Source organism: Canis aureus, chromosome 12 (genome assembly GCF_053574225.1).
Source record: "Canis aureus isolate CA01 chromosome 12, VMU_Caureus_v.1.0, whole genome shotgun sequence".
Lineage (NCBI taxonomy): Eukaryota > Metazoa > Chordata > Mammalia > Carnivora > Canidae > Canis > Canis aureus.
This window is the reverse complement of record NC_135622.1, coordinates 3596002-3610833: the sequence shown is the minus strand read 5'-3', so window position 1 is coordinate 3610833 and position 14832 is coordinate 3596002. Positions and strand designations below refer to the sequence as shown.

General features: G+C 40.2%; 1 long non-coding RNA gene across 1 annotated transcript in view; it reads left to right on the top strand.

Annotated features, from left to right (window-relative positions):
• The first annotated feature begins 152 nt into the window (after positions 1 to 152).
• LOC144324816 (uncharacterized) overlaps positions 153 to 14832 on the top strand; it is a 52949-nt gene continuing 38269 nt past the window's right edge. Inside the window, exon 1 of the long non-coding RNA XR_013390231.1 lies at positions 153 to 307. This is a non-coding gene — a long non-coding RNA (uncharacterized LOC144324816). The remainder of the gene's footprint in view (positions 308 to 14832) is intronic.

Sequence of the window (14832 nt, the reverse complement as noted above, 5' to 3'; positions counted from 1 at the left end):
AACCAACTATTGGTTTTCTGAATTTTGAGGAGACTCTGTAGTGCCCTTTAGTAGAATGTGAAGATTTATAACTTTAATCTTGGTGGCTAGTACATTATGTGCAGATTGGTCCAAATGGAAATAGAGTTGACTTCTATTTCTCCCCTCAATTACTGCTATCCCAGAATTGGGTGAAGAGGAAAGTGGAAGTGGTAAGTCACCAGAAGACAATTGTAAGCCTGGCTCATTTCTGCATCCTTAAGGACTTCAGCACTGAATCCTATGATCTAGGAATTTTCCTGGAAATGTCACCATTTCTTGGGATCAGGTAGTAAACTTCATATAGTAGCTTCTTGGTGAAGAGTGAACATTTTTCTTTTTTCCTTTCTACTTAGGGGTTTATATAGTTCTCTTAATATTTGGATTCTAAGAAAGAACCATCACGAACATTGTGTACAATGTAGCCATGGATAATCTCAGAACCTCTTTTTGTCACAGAGGGATAGCCTTTTTTATGGGTGTCCTTCAAGGAATTACCTGGACAAACCCTGTTTTATGTCTGATTCTGTTGTTATCTACCAGTGTGTGATCTGTTGGGAACCTCAGCCCAGGTGGTGGGATGCATTTGTCTGATTGCATTATCTTCCTGTAGTCAATACACTCAAAAGGAGACTAGACAGTAATCAAGCTGAGAAAAAAGGGAAAATATTAATCATTCTAAAATCATGGTTGAGCAAGCAAAATAATATAAAGGCAAACTTCCCAAAAAAGTGCCTATGAAGAGTCTTGAAAAAAATGGCTGAAATTGCTTTCATAGTAACAGAAAACTCCTCCCCCATTCTGATTGAAGCTTGATCTTTAATCCAATGATGGATTTTTACCCACTTTTGTTTAAAGTCAACACAACATAAGGCAAAATGTTTAAAAACTTGAAAAACCTAGGAGAATTAGTCTATCTTTCTTATTGTTCTTTGTACATCATCAGAAAAAAATATAAGTGGATTCAAATGCTAAATTCTAAAATCAGATTTGATATTATTCTAATGAAGTGGCCCTCATTACTATATAATGTTCTTTTGTTTAATACAATATCATTATTTTAAAATCCTATTTTAAAAGAAGCTTCTGACATAATGTTTGAACAGGGAAATAATTTTTGTTTTCTACTTCCTTAAAAGGTTGGTAAATGCCAAAGAATGTAGAAAATTATCAAGTCCTAAAAAATTGCTTCAATCTATTTTTTTAAAAGAACAACTGGGAAAGGTAGCAGTGTTTACTCATCATGGTTAATCAAAAAAGAATAATCTGAGGATCCTCATTCTTTTTATAGACAGGAAATCTCATTATCTTTCTTTTATAAGACTGTACAAGGAGGCACTGAGAGGTCAGATAATAGTAACTATACTGACTGGCCCAGGAAGAACCCAAATGCCCCTGCTCCATTCTGCAAGAATGCCCTTCTTTATTAAAAGTTAATGCTGTTGGATTTAGAGCACAGTTACAGTACTGTACTGTTACTTGGCTTTGAGACTTGGGCTCTTCATTAGAGAGGAATTGAAAAGAGAAAATAAGATTCATATCACTCAGATGCTTTAATATGATGTCAATCATGAAGCCTTGTCCATGCTGAAATCTCTCAGGGTGGAGCTCTGCTGTATTAACAGAACTAAGGAAATATTAGATTTTCCTTGTCTTTATCCCAAGGGTGTTTGTCCCATTTTCTGTTGTCAGAACCCAGAAAAAGTCAATAATAGATTTGACATTCTGTGGCATTCTACTAGGACCAGGCAACCAAACCACCTGTCCTGGTTTTACTGGAAAACCACCAAAGTGGAAATTTAGATAAAGCATAGAAGGTACTAGTGTCACTGTCAGCCTAATGGGCTTCTCCAGAACACAATATGAGCCACAATAAGGAACTCTGAGAAAATGTCTAAGGAGGGTGATTTTATTTGTTGATTTATTTTTTACTTTTTAAAAGATTCATGTATTTATTTTAGAGAGAGAGCGAGCGAGCGAGATCGAGAGAGGGTGCCTGTGGGGGGAGGGATAGAGGGAGAGAATCCTTAAGCAGACTCCCTGCTGAGTGCAGAGCCCCACATGGGGCTCCATCTCATGACCCATGAGATTGTGACCTGTGCCAAAACCAAGAGTCTGTCACTTAACTAACTGACTGAGCCACTCAGATGTCCCCAAGTAGGGTGATTTGAGATGGCTTTAAAAAAATAAGATTGTTTGGTAAGCTCTCTAAACATCTCTCCAATGAAGACTTTTTTCTTAAGATTATGTGTTAAACCTTTCAAGTTTTCCTATTGTTTCTTCTTATTCACTGATTCACTCAGTGGGACCCCATCTCTGCCAGTCTAAGACCTATGGTATTTTCTTTGAGGCCCTGTACAAGTTCCATCTCTTTCTTGACCTTTACATATAGTGATCTTGCAATTAAAATAATTTTACATAGCAAGCATTGTCAGCATCATACAATCTAGCACTAGTTAATGTGTATTTTCCACATTTTTTCCCTCTAATTTAATGGAGCCTTGTTTTGTCTTCTCAGTTAGGATTTAAATTCCTTGAAGGCAATACTGTATCTTTTACCTTGACTAGGTGTTTTGTAAAATCCTTGTTGGTATAATTTTATTGCATTGAAGCAGTTTAAATGGCTAGCAGGTCAGAATGAGATGGATTGCTTGATTTGGGATGGATTTCTATGGGTTTGGGGATGAAGGCACACACCATAATAGGAGTCAGCTCTTTTAGGGCCTTTCTAGTTTCACCATGTATGGGACAGGTGATGGAAGAGGCATTACCACTCCACTCCTTTCTGCCTTCCCGCATGCCCATCACTTCACCCCTCTGTTAAGTGAGGAGATGTAAGATATGAATCCCTTCCTCAGAGGACAGCTGTGATAATTACAGCTTGTAAAGCATTTGTGTTCTTAGATATAAGAAGGCTAATTATTATGATCATTAATAATTCTTAATTTTTATCTTCTTTAAGGTAAATTATTCTTACTTTAATTATACCCCCACCCTGGTGGTAATTATACCTCTTAGAGTCAGCAGATGCTTTCATCTTACATCATGCCATGCAGGGTGACTGAGCATGGGTGCCCAGGGAGGGCACTTCTACCTTCTGCTCACTCCTGCTCTCAACTAGAGTAGTCAAGGACTCCTGGCTTTCTTTGTCATTAAAGTGGTCATAGATTTCAAGTGACTTGTTTTCCCTGTCCTGTAACTATATATCTTAATCTGTAGCTCCTCAATTTCACAGAGTGTTGGGATTTATCAAACGATACATTGAATAGGAAAAATGAATTTAATTTTCATAATTTGATGAATACTCTGAATAAAGGAATCAGGTATCTTTGGTTGGGCAGTGGAGACTTTATGAGAGAGACTTATAGAGAGACTCACAGCCACCAGATGAAAGAAAGGCCATAGCTTCTTAGGGGTCACGGTGCTGTGTAACATTGTCTTTTGGACTTAGATCTGCTCTAGTACAGTAACAAGTCATTCTTTGGGGTGAGATAAGAGGATTTGTACCTAATGAACTGAAAAAAAATTTTTTTTAAGAGAGAAGTTTTGCTTTTCACGGTAAGGTGTAACATAGAGGAGACTGAGAACTGAGGCTTTACACTTAGTAGAAGCTTTGGGAGTAAAAGTCGCAGCCTCCCAAGGGTGCAAAAGAACTGTCAGCAGAGGCAGGCATGCTCCAGTCTGCCTTAGAATGTTTTCTCCAGGCCCAGACATTCAATAGTCACTTGTGTCATGAGATAAGTACTGAGCTCTTCTCTTAGGTGTGTTGGTACCCTGAATCCCACCTCATCCTTGAAGTAAGGATGGAAGTGGAACAAGGAGGAGGCCAGTAATCAGAATTTTTTGGTTTTCATTCTGATGCTTCCCCTGCAGAGGGGCACATTGCTTCCCTGGTTAGCCTCTGCCCCCATTCCAGCATCCTTTCAATTACCTTCCTTTGCTCATTTCTCTTCTCTTCTTTTGAAAATCATTTCCATTTATCCACCTCATCCTCAAAACCACTCAAAACTCAAGTAGGGAAATAGGAGTGGGTTGAAGGAACTTGGAGGGGACTGGTCATGGTTCTTGTCCCTTTGGCCCACAAGCATTAAGTCCTTGTTCTGTACCAAGCATAGTGCCAGACACTGCAACTCTAACCACCAGGTGCTCCACCCATCCCGTGATGATTTGGAATGGGACGTGTTAATTCCAAAAAAATAAATAAATAAATAAATAAATAAGTCTATGTATTAGTATTTGCTTGTATACTCAAAAAAGGTTTTTCTAAGAACACACAAAAAAACTAGTGAGAGCAATGACCTGTAGGGAGATAGATGAGGAAGTATCTTTTTTACTGTCTACTTTCTTAGACTTTTTCGTATTTAAACCATGTGAATGTGTTATCTATTCAAAACTTAAATACATTAAAGGAACCTAGCTGGCTCAATGGTTGAGCATCTGCCTTTGGTTCAGGTCATGATCCTAGGGTCCTGGGATCGAGTCCCGCATAGGGCTCCCTGCAGGGAGACTGCTTCTCCTTCTGCCTATGTCTCTGCCTTTCTCTCTCTGTGTCTCTCACGAATAAATAATTAAAATCTTAAAAAAGAATTAAGTACATTAAATCCCAAAAACAAAAATTTAATTCCAAGAATAAAGAGATGAAACAAGGAGAAGGCAGCTAGCAGAATATGAGATAGGGGAATTGAACATTTTATTCTAAGATGTAAAAGAGCAGAAACAGGAGAGTTTCTGGAGTTGACGCTTTTAGGAGACAAGAATGCATATCATGTACTCAGTTGGTATTGCATCTGGCAGGATACTTGGTGATTATTTATTTATTTCTTTTACGTGCAATGCAATGAAATAGCCTTTCAAATATTTGAACTTTAAAACTCATGAAAGTGGTTGCACACTAAGCATTTCATTTCATTTTAGCCTTTGAGCTGTTCTGTCAGATGTGTAATTGGAAGTTTTCAGATGGTTTTCTTTGAGGCATTCCTTATCTGCAGATGAAGAGTGCTGTGGATGCTACTTCTCTGGGTGTCTAACCAACCCCACCTGGCTCTGGGCTCTCAGTTGGCCTGCTCTCAGCTCTGGTCAGAGAGCGCATCATTAATGGCTCATCTATAACTGCATCGTTTGAAAGCATTTCCCAAATTACAAGAAAAAGTGCTTTCAGCAGCACAAATTAATTGAAGTGAACCATATCCTCTGTAGGTGTTGCAAATGGGGAATAATTGGGCTAAAGAGTCAGTTTTTCTGACATTAATGTAATTCTTCCTTTCAGTGCCAATATATTTCTAAGGCAAATTTGAGGGTTCTTTTGTCATACTTTTCATGGTGCAAAACTCTTTGAAAGTCTCTGAATGCAAGCTCTAAAAGAGTGCTTGTATAACCTTACCTTCCCCATGTATGTCCATAGCACCTTGTTTCCAGCTGATGAAAAACTTTCGGTAAAAACTTATTAAAGGGAAGACACTGTGCTAGATGAAAAGAAGACATCATCCTGGGCATTCAGAGACTATGATATGCTTGTGAAGTCTTCTTACAATCCACACATGCTCTATGGGTTAGAGAAGGAAGGCACTCCTGCTGGCTAAAATAGTTTGGGAGGGCTTCTGGGAGGAGATGGTGCTTGTTCTGAATAAGATGAGTGGATTTCAGGGGCACCTGGGTGGCTCAGTTGGTTAAGCAGCTGACTCTTGGTTTCGGCTCAGGTCATGATCTCAGGGGGGTGGGATGGTGCCCCTTGTCTGGCTCTGCACTCTGTGTGAAGTCTGCTTGGGACTCTCTCTCTCTCTTTGCCCTTCCCTCTGCTGTCTCCAAAATAAACAAAATGCATCTAAAAAAAAGATAAGTGGATTTCAGGTAGGCCAAGTGGAATGAGGAGGCATTCTAGGCAGTGTGTGGAAAGCTGCAGAGTAGGAATTGGCAAAGTCTATTTTGAGAAAAATAGCTGACCAGTCAGACTATATTGGAGAGTTTATTACTCTTTGATCAAGGGCTGTGTCTAACTGGTTCTAACATCTTTCATACTTACAGAAGAAATGTTGGTTTCATCCATCCATCCATTCATTGTGGAAGGAATTGAATACAGTATCATATAGGTTCCATGAAAGGTTTCATATCTGTTTTGTTTGCTGCTATATTCCTAATCCCTGTTATAGAGCAGGCACTCAGGAAATATTTGTTGATTGAAAGAGTGAATGATCTGCATTTATGTGTCATATACAAGACCATATGTAAGTGCTATGATCAGAAAGTAGCCCTGTAAGAGTTCAGAAAAAGTCACTTTAAAAATTATTTTTTATTTAAATTCAATTTAATTAACATATAGTGTATTAGTTTCAGAGGTAGAATTCAGTGATTCATCAGTTGCATATAACACCCAGTGCTCATCATGTCACGTGCCCTTCTTAACGCCCATCACCTAGGTACCCCCTTCCCCACCAACTTCCCCTTTAGCAGCTCTCAGTTTGTCTGCTAGAGTTAAGAGTCTCTCTCTCTCTTTTTTTTTAAGAGTCTCTTATGGTTTGTTTCCTTCTCTATTTAGAAGTCACTTTTTAGTACTTTAGGAAATTAGGAGGAAGAAGAGCACATGAGAGAAGTTGGGATGAACCATGAGATAGGAGGGAGTGCATAATTTTATTTTTTAAGTTTTGCTGGAAGTGTAAAATGGGTGGCTGGATTGTCCAGGACACAAGGAAATAAGATGGGAGGGCAAGAGTAGTGACAATAAAACTAATATCCTAGTTCTTTCTACACTGGCTTAGTCAGTGGTTTCTTTTGGAGAGTTGAAACAAAGGTTGAGAGAAAGAAATGATGTTCACCAAGGGACTAATTTCATATCTGTAATTTAAAAGCAGTTCCAAGAGTATCACCTGAGCCAGTCTGAGCTTCCTCTGCTATTATTATTCAGATGAGAACTTGACTAAGCAGAAATTGCAGCAGTGAGGAAAATTGCCTGGAGCCCCAGCCTAGGCAAGGCTTAAGTGGACTGGCTTTGCCCATATTTAGACAATGGTTCATGGAGGAGGATTCATCTTTCTAATCCAAGCATCTGCTGTACTTCAGCTTGATCTTCTGTACTCAGCATCATATAATCAGTTAAGTATAACTAAATTTACTGAGCACTGGCCCAGGTACTGAGAATGAAAATATGGATGAGAGATGCCTCTGTTCTACACCTCCAGTTTGGTGGAGTTTGGTCTATGTGGCATGGTGGAGAAGAAGTTATTTTGTATTTCTGTGACTGTCACTACTGCCACCATCATCATCACTGTGAGCCAGACAAGATAACAGCTGTAGTCTCTCATTCTTAACTAGTCTTGTGTGGTGAGCATGCTTATTCTCATTTTGTAGGTGGGGAGACTGAGGGTTTGAGATGTGAAGTGACTTCTCTAGGGCCGAAGAGCTGTCAAGTGGCGAAGCTGGAATTTGAATACAGATCTATCTGACTCTAAAACCCATGCTCTATCAGTACCATCTTCAGTACTCCTTTAATTCTTTGCTGCCTATGTGGAGGTGACAATACTTTGATACAGAAAGTAAGATATCAAGATAAAAGATCTTCCCTTTACCACTCCCCATCATGGTCAGCTAATGCTCTTGCCCCCTGCCCCCGCCCCTCCACCGTGTGGTTAGAACAAACACATGCTATGGGGCAGCCCTCTGCAGCAGATGTCAGTTTCCCGAAGGCTGTACCCTCAGCCACGAGTACGCAAAGTCGCGGTTTTTGTGGGGAGGTTGTGAGGATCTTGTTTCCCATGAGACATGGTGGTGATTAGACTAAGACAGCTTGACTTCTGTGCTATTTTCCTCCTGACAACTTTGTGTGAGGACACCAGAGGTGGCCTAGATCAGTCTGTGCAGCTGATGCACTGAGCCTGAGAGTGTCCTGTTATCAGATACCAGCACAGTGACTGCTGAATGTCATGTGCGCACCTTGCAGACTTCTAGCCATAGCTTGATTATAATCATTAAGATTTTACAGGACTCTGAATGTATTGCCAAGTGGCCAAGTGTTTTATGACCTTCTTTTTATTAGTTGTTCCCCATCCAGCCTAGCCTGACGGAAGGGCTGCCGCCTCTGCTTTCCTGATGTGGAAATAGATAGGGCCATGATGAGGTTAAGGTTTTTGCCAGAGGTCACCTGGCGGCTGAGCTGGTGTTCCGACTTTCTGGCTTGGCCAGATGTGGTCTGCTTCTTTGGGCCAATTTGTTGATGTGGGAATCAGGGAAATTTAGAGCTAATGAAATAATACTTTGGGGGGTCTGGAAGGTAGTAGGATACATTGTTTGAAATTTGTCTTCCAGTATGAATTTTGGTTTTGGTGTCCAGAGTTGATGAATCAAAAGTAGAAGAGCTGTCATTCTTATTCCACTTTGCGGTTCTCACTTTTTTATGTGCTAACTTTTCCTTTACAATCTAAAAGAAAGGTTTGATCTTCAATAAGTGATTTCAAGTTCCAGACATTTACAGAGGGGCCCATGTTGTGGGTGGTTATGGTTGTGCAAATTACTGGGCACATGAGAATCACAAGGTAGCTCTCTTTTGCTTGGAGATAACATTCTCCATATAGGGTCTCTAGTTAAAACATTGGTTTCGTGGAATCTTCCTAGGGAACCAGGTACTTCAGGCTCTAACATTAATACTAATTGGGAACTCCAAGTTAAGCAAATTGAAACACATTATTTATTATTTTTGTATGGTAGGACTTCTCAAAGCCTTGTGTGTTGTGAGTTTCCAAAGGAAGACTCTAGCAGAAATCATATCTGAAACTCAAAGACCACCAACTCTATTTTTCCCTTTGCTCTGTCTCCTGACAATGACATTCCATGCAATACCCCTGAGGAGATTCAAGCTGATATTCTCAAGCACACCCTGCTCAGATGTGAGCTCAGATGTCATCTACCTCTCAGGTGGTATACAGTCCCCTTCCTTCTTTCTGTGGCTCCTTATGGGACTTTATTGTGCTCTAGGAGTTATGGGAGGGGAAGAAATGCTCCCATAATTCTTTGGGAAGCATAGGTGAATGCTTACTCCACAAACCTTCTAGACCTGTGATCCTTCCTGTATGTACCTTCTAGGCATGAACTTGTACCCAAGCCAGGAGATGAACCACACATCTCCTGAATTGAACTTTTCATTTTTGCCCTTGCTCACTATGCCAACTATAATGTAATAAATAAGTATTGATTATGGGGTACGTGTCTAGACATAATTTATTATACAGGTTTTTGGAGTGCAGATCATGCAGGTTGTACTATATGATGAGCAACATTTTGAAATCATTTGTGCCAGTAATTTCAACACAATGGGAATGGCCTTGTGTTATCCCCACCAAATTTCCTCCAGAACTGTGCATTTAGATATTTTTGGTACATAGTAGTGTCAGGGGGTAAGAATGTGTCTTTTTAAGGAATAGTTAATTTTTAAATAGCTTCTGTCCGGCCATAAGGTAATGTGGGAGCTGTCAGGGTGGGGGCCAGGGTTCCTGCTGTAGGTCCAGCTTAGACATTGGTATTCTCTATGACCTCAGGTGAGTCACTTAAACTCACCAGGTCCTGGGTGTCTATGTATAAAATTAAGATAATGACTTCTGCTTCCTCCCCCTCTTGGGGGTAGGGATGCTAGAAGAAATGAGATCATATAAGCTTTGAGCCTAGAGAAAAAAAAGCAAGAAGAGAATTTTAAGTATCTCTATGTTTTTTTTTTTTCTTCCCTTGACATCTATATGCAGAATCCTGGGAATAGATCCTTGGAAATCAGATCCCAAGAGGGAGAAATGAGGTCAAGAAGAGATGCCTGCACATAGAGTTGCTTATGGGCCTTTATAGACTCTTGCTTTCACTAAGTGTTGCCCGAAACATTACCTTCCTTGAAAGCACAGTGACTTGGGAGATTTGCTTCTCTGTTCTTTATCTATCCGCCTCTCTGTCCTTTATCTCTGCCCTTTATCTAACAGTTTATAATAATCGTCTGTAATTGTGGGGTCTCATTATCTTGTATTTCTTCACTAAATCTTTTTCCTATTATATGTCAGGATTCTGGCAAAGTCTCTTTTTGAAAATTGCCAAAAAAACCCACTTGCTGAAAGTGAGACATGTTTGTCGGATATTTGTTCTGCCATTGGCCTTTTCTTACCATGTGCCCAGGACATCTGGTGTTTTAGGTTATCTCTGATCATCAGGATCTGGCGTCTCAGAAGCTTTTGGCTCTCAGGAGCCTGAACCATTTTAGTGTTCTGCTATGTGCATGTCATTATGATGCCCAATTTCCTGAGGATGACATGGAGACAGAGATGTGATGGACTTGCCTGGGGCCACAGGGTGACTCATGAACACAAGGGTGAAGGAGAACACGAGGGAGAGATTCTTCTCCCCTGACCTCACTCTCAGTCCCCACGCTGTCCAGCCCACTCTCTTCTATGAGCTTGCTTGCTCAGAAACCCGGTTCCAGAGGCATTTTGTTGCCTCCTCCCATTCATCATTTATATTTGATGTAATTCATTTATCTAAGGCATTATTTAGCCCATTATCTCTTTGTGATGCTCACTTGGTTGCAAAGAATTTCCCATCTCTTGTTCTACTTAAGTCTCAGTAAGTGCAGCTCTCTACCTACCCTCCTTTTCTCTGGGCTCTGGGCTCTGTATCAGAAGCTTGGGATCATATCTGTCATCGATAAGTGCAGAGTGGTTGCTCAGAAGGGAAGGGAAACTATAATTTATTGAATGCCTTCCATTTGTCATGCTCTATATTAGATACAAAAATAAAATAATAAGTCTATGAGTATGTATTCATATTTGGCAGATGAGGAAAATGAGGCACAGAGAGGCCAAGTGACCTGCCCAAGGTCACATGACATTCAGCCCACATTATTTTTCAAGATTTTAATTGAGGTGTAAATGACATACAATATTATATTAGTTTCAGGTGTACAACATAGTGATTTGACATTTGTATACACTGTAAAATGATCACCACAGTAAGTGTAGTTACCATCTGTCACCTTACAGAGTTAATAGAACATTATTAATGATATTCCCTGTGCTGTACATTACATCCCCATGACTTATTTTATAACTAGAAGTTTGTAATTCTTTTTTTTAAGATTTTATTTATTCATTCTTGAGAGGCACAGAGAGAGTTGGAGACATAGGCAGAGAGAGAAGCAGGCTCCATGCAGGGAGCCTGATATGGAACTCGATCCCGGAACTCCAGGATCACACCCTGAGCTGAAGGCAGATGCTCAACCTCTGAGCCACTCAGGCATCCCTGGAAGTTTGTACTTCTTGATTCCCTTTACCCATTCTGTACCCCCTGATCCTCTGCCACTTGACAACCATCAATTTGTTTCCTGTATCTATGAGGCCGTGTTTTGTTCTGTTTTGTCTTTTAGTTTCTACATAGAAGTGAAATCATGAAGTATTTGTCTTTCTCTGTCTGACTTATTTCACTTAGTGTAATATCCTGTAGGTCCATCCATGTTGTCTCAAATGGCAAGATCTCATTCTTTTTTATGACTGAGTAGTATTCTGTTATATAAAACAGAATATATATATAAAATCTATATATTATGTATATAAAATAATATAAACAAACATATAAAGTGAACATATATTTACATATATCTACACATATGCACATATACCATATATACCATATCATCTTTATCTATTCATTCATTGATGAATACTAGGCTGTTTCCATGTCTTGGCTAATGCAGTAATGCTGTATATTATATTGTAATATAGGGGTGCAGATATCTTTTCAAATTATTATTATTATTATTTTAATTTTTATTTATTTATTTATGATAGTCACACACACACACACACACACACACACACAGAGGCAGAGACATAGGCAGAGGGAGAAGCAGGCTCCATGCACCGGGAGCCCGACGTGGGATTCGATCCCGGGTCTCCAGGATCAGGCCCTGGGCCAAAGGCAGGCGCCAAACCACTGCGCCACCCAGGGATCCCCATATCTTTTCAAATTAATGTTTTTGTTTTCTTTGGCTAGATACCCAGGAGTGGGATTGCTGGATCATATGGTAACTCTATTTTTAATTTTTTGAGGAAGCTCTATACTATTTTCCAATGGCTGTACCTATTTATATTCTCACCAACAATTCATGAGGGTTCCCTTTTCTTTACCTCCTTATCGACACTTGTTTCTTGTGTTTTTGCTACTAGCCATTCCAACAGGTGTAAGGTGATATCTCATTGTGGCTTTGATTTGCATTTTCCTGATCGTGAGTGGTGTTGAGCATCTTTTCGTTTGCTTGTTGGCCATGCGTATATCTTTTCTGAAAAAAAGTCAACTACTTTGTCCATTTTTAAATCAGATTTTATATGTTATTGAGTTGTATGTTGTTCTTTATGTATTTTGGATATTAACCCCTTATTGGATGTATGATTGGCAAATATCTTCTCTTATCTAGTAGATAGCCTTTGCATTTTGTTGATTTTTTTCCTGCACTGTGTAGAAGCTTTTTAGTTTGATGTTGTCCCATTCAGCCCATTGTTTTTGTCCCTTGCTCTGCTGCTTTTGATTTTACTAAAAATCCTTTGTTGTCTACACTTTTTTAATTCACATGGTCTTAATTTTTTACATTTGTATAGTGATCTATGGCTTCAGAAAGTTATTACAAATTTTATTTTATTTTATTCTTGCAACAGCCATATGAAACAGGTACCACAGGTAATAATACTCCAGTTTTTTAGGTTAAGAAGTTGAGGCTCATAGAGCTTAGTGATTTGCCCAACATCCCACTATCTGGTGTCCAGTCTGTACCATATAATCTATTATCAAAATATTTTTCCTCAAGTACTATTTTTATTATGCTAATTTTCTGATTAAGAATCTTACAGTGGCTATATATTGCTAAATATACAATTAAAAGTCAGTTGTTCAACTCTCTTTGCCAGCTGGCCTTCCCCATCCATCATTCATTCATTCATTTATTCAACAAACCTTAATTAAACACTTGTGATGTGTGAAGAACCAAGGATACAGAGAGGAATAATACCTGGTCCCAGCCCTTGTGGAGATTACAGTGTGGTCAGGGAGTCATGCAGTCAAGCCATTATTTTAATCCAGGATAATAAAAGCTATGGTAGAGGGTGTCATGGGAGCATACTGAAGGGGCACATCACTTAGACAGTGGGCTTGAGGAGGCTAGCTTAGCGAAGGTGCAAGCTTGTACCAAATCCTGTGGAACAAGCCCCACAGGGTAGGGTGTGGGATAGAGGCAGGGATAAGAGGTGAAGGTGGGAAAGCTAAGCAGGGAAGATAATGAAGGATTTTGTGGGCAGAAGTAAGGAATGTAGACCTTATCCTATAGACTATGAAGAGCCATTATAGGATTTTAAGACAGGAGAGGACTTGACATACTCAGATTTGCATTTTGGAGAGGTTACTATGACAGAAACACTGAGAATGGGTTGAGGGAATGCTGGATAGGAGAGAGCAAAGTTATTTAGGTATCCATTAGTGAAATAGTTGAGAAATAAAGGCTTAAATCAAGGTATTTACAGCTGGGCTGGAGAAAATAATTTGAATCAGTTTTTAAGAAGCAGAAACACATAAAACCTGCTGAAATATTGGTTACAAAAGACAAGGAAGAGGAAGGAATCGGGAGGAGATCTGGATTTGTTGGGAGTCCCTGGATAGATAGATAGCAGGGAGAGGGAAATGACAGGAAGAGATCCATTTTGACCATATTGAGTTTGAGATACCAGATAAGGAGGCACATGAAGCAATAGGACACATAGGTTTGGGAGCCAGAAGTGAAGTCTGGGCTGGAGACAGGGATTTCGAAACCATCAGTGGGAATGATATGGTGTAGCCTCAAGAAGAGATGAGATTGAGTGGGCTCTGTGTGTGTGTGTGTGTGTGTGTGTGTGTGTGTGTTTGTGTGTGTAGTACAGTGGTGCTCACCTGGGCTGCGCATTATTAGAACCATGGCAGGGTGGAGGGACTTTGACAATCCAGATAGCTTGAGTCTCATCACAGTAACATCAGAAATTCTGAGAATGGCATACAGGAGCCTCCTCCCCACCCCCTTTTTTAAGGACTTGCTAGATGTTGAAGTGGCAGCCAAAGTAGAGAAGCACTTAGCATACAGAAACAACAGAAAGAGGAGTGGGAGGAAACAGAAAGGGAGGACCAGTTTCTGAAGGAGCCTAAGTTTCCTGAGAAGGAGAGCCTGGAGAGAAGGGGTCTTGGGTGCTAAGTGTGTGAGGGGTCTGGAAGAAGGAGTGAACATCCTCTTTCACAGAGTCTTCAGTCACTTCCTAAAATGACCCTTTCCCACAAGTGCCCAATCTGTTAGTTATTTCTTGCATTAACTTGGGAGATGCTCCTCTGTATCTCTGCTCAAACCACTCCAGATACCCAGATTCCTGCCTTTTGCCAGGATGCCAGTCCACTTCCATTCCATGTATAAGACTTGGTTCAAAGCTCCTCCTCCAAAGATCTGATTAATTTTGCCAGATTCTAAAGACTTCTCTTTAAGTAGTCCCTTATACATTTAGTGATTCATCAGAGATGGCCCAGCTCTGGGACAATGCTAAGAGTTCTGGACTTGGACTCTGAAGATCTGGGTTCAAATCCTTGCTCTGCTACAAGTTAATTAGCTGACGTTTTGGGAGAAATCATTAAAGCTCACTAGTTTTGGGGCTCCTGGGCGGCTCAGTTGGTTAAATGTCCACCTTCAGCTCAGATCATGATCTTGGGGTAGTGGGATTGAGCCCTGTGTCGGGCTTCCTGATCAGCAGGAGCCTGCTTCTCCCTCCTCCTCTACCGGTACCCCCCCCCCGCCCCCAC